Source organism: Salvelinus sp. IW2-2015, linkage group LG6.2 (genome assembly GCF_002910315.2).
Source record: "Salvelinus sp. IW2-2015 linkage group LG6.2, ASM291031v2, whole genome shotgun sequence".
Lineage (NCBI taxonomy): Eukaryota > Metazoa > Chordata > Actinopteri > Salmoniformes > Salmonidae > Salvelinus > Salvelinus sp. IW2-2015.
Window position 1 is genome coordinate 18,508,011 of NC_036846.1, and position 2,831 is coordinate 18,510,841.

The following is a 2,831-nucleotide window of genomic DNA, read 5'->3' on the forward strand; positions in this document are numbered from 1 at the left end:
TGGGTTTTTTAACTTGCAGGCACACACACCCACACACAGACAGACAGAAATCAGTACCATGGACAGCCACATAATATTTAGCAACATTGATTGGACAATTGTTTTTGTTATCTTTAAGTTTGTTTTCAGTGTAATACACTAAGGATAWATAGCCTTGTTGGTTTGATGTTGAAATGTTTATGTTGAAATGGTGCTGAAATAGGGGAGGCAGTGCTCCTGTTGTCTTTGTGCTGACTTGCGGTAACTCTGTAGTTGTAAATCAGTAGTTGTTTAGTAAACTGTCAAAAACATGAACTTGCTTGACCATGCTGCATGTCATATAACTGTTTGTTGCATGCAATATTTGCTTTGTGGACTTCACCAGACAGATGTTGCTCTCCGGTTTTGTGACATATGTGCAGTTGAATTTATTCCGCCACTGTGTGACTTGTCTTTTTGTTGTCACTGCCTTATTGTATATCCCGCTGGCACATGAACAAATGGGTAATAGAGCAAACAATGCAATTATTACAACATAGGTTGTAATATCGATTTTCTACTGGCTTGACTTGGCTTCCTCWGTGATTTTACCCTCTCACCGCTACTGCTTGATGATGATGATGCTGAAATCGAAAATAATGTAGGAGTTCCTATACCATGAATAAGTATGATAATTGTTTATTTGACGAGTTGTCTATGGCTAAGTCTTTCCATTCCATCTCATATGAATGTAAGTTTATGAAACAGTGATAAAGACTGTCATTTAATCCTTTGAGACATGACTGACTCACGGTATTGAAGTGTTGTTACATCATACTGACAAATGTCAGTGTAGTAATACATAGTAATGTTGTTACCTAAATAAATGCAACATTAGAGTGGGCTACCAGTGTGTGCTGCTGCCCCAGTTATATATACAGAATTGTATAAGCACTGGCATAAAGTACTTTGTCTGGCTACCCACATTCCTTGCTCTGGCCAAAAGCTACGCAACGGACGTTAGTTTCTTCTCCGCAATGAGTCTGGTTCGGAGTACCTTCCCAACCCTTTACCAAATGCAAACCATAGTCATTAAAACCAGATGCAAACACATTCGGGGCTGTCTGATTGGTCCAGAAACCAATGTCAGAGCTAGAACACACGTGGGTAAAGCGGCGGTTGGAAAATTCATTGACTTCGATACTCTTAATGGTTAGAAGATCCATTCGCTAGCAATTTTGATTTTTGCCGACCAATCAGCCTGTTACCAACTCTTAGAAACTTCTGGAAAAGATTGTGTTTGACCAGATACAATGCTATTACACAGTAAACAAATTGACAACAGAATTTCAGCATGCTTAKAGGGAAGGACACTCAACAAGCACAGCACTTACACAAATGACTGATGATTGGCTGAGAGAAATTGATGATAAAATGATTGTGGGGGCTGTCTTGTTAGACTTCAGTGCAGCTTTTGACGTTCTCGATCGTAGTCTGCTGCTGGAAAAACGTATGTGTTTTGGCTTTACACCACTTGCTATAATGTGGATAAAGAGTTACTTGTCTAACAGAACACAGAAGGTGTTCTTTCGTGGAAGCCTCTCAAATATAATCCAGTTAGAATCAGGAATTCCCCAGGGTAGCTGTTTAGGCCGCTTGCTTTTTTCAATTTTTACTAACGACATACAACTGACTTTGAGTAAAGCCAGAGTGTCTATGTATGTGGATGACTCAACAGTATACACGTCAGCTACTACAGCGACTGAAATGACTGCAACACTCAACAAAGAGCTGCAGTTAGTTTCGGAGTGGGTGGCAAGGAATAAATTAGCCCTAAATATTTCTAAAACTAAAAGCATTGTATTTGAGACAAAACCCTCACTTAACCCTAAACCTCCACTAAATCTTAGAATAAATCATGTGGAAATTAAGCAAGTTGAGATGACTAAACTGCTTGGAGTAACCCTAGATTGTAAACTGTCATGGTCAAAACATATTGATGCAGTAGTAGCTAAAATGGGGAGTAGGCTGTCTATAATAAAGCGATGCTCTGCCTTCTTAAGAACACTATGAACAAGGCAGGTCCTACAGGCCCTAGTTATGTTGCACCTTGACTACTGTTCAGTCGTGTGGTCAGGTGCCACAAAAAGGAACTCAGGAAACTGCAATTGGCTCAGAATAGGGCAGCACAGCTGGCCCTTGGATGTACACAGAGAGCTAATATTAATAATATGCATGTCAATCTCTCCTGGCTGAAAGTGGAGGAGAGATTGACTTCATCACTACTTTTATTTATGAGAGGTATTGACATGTTGAATGCACCGAGCTGTCTGTCTAAACTACTGGCACACAGCTCGGACACCCATGTATACCCCAAAAGACATGCCACAAGAGGTCTCTTCCCCTTGCTGACGGCAGCAGGTCAGACCACTCCAGGATAGGATGACAAGCTTCTGTCTCCTAAGAGATTAACGTACTTTGGTGGCGAAAAGTGCAAATCAATCCCAGAACAACAGCAAAGGACCTTGGAAGATGCTGGAGAAACAGGTACGAAGTACTATATCCACAGTAAATGAGTCCTATATCGACATAGCCTGAAGGCTGCTCAGCAAGGAAGAAGCCACTGTTCCACAAACCGCCATAAGAAAAGCCAGACTACGGGTTGCAACTGCACATGGGGAAAGATCATATCTTTTTGGAGAAATGTCCTCTGGTCTGATGAAACACAATAGAACTGTTGGCCATAATGACCATCGTTATGTTTGGGAAAAAAGGGGGAGGCTTGCAAGCTGAAGAACACAATCCCAACCGTGAAGACGGGGTTGGCAGCACCATGTTGTGGGGGTGCTTTGCTGCAGGAGGGACTGGTGCAC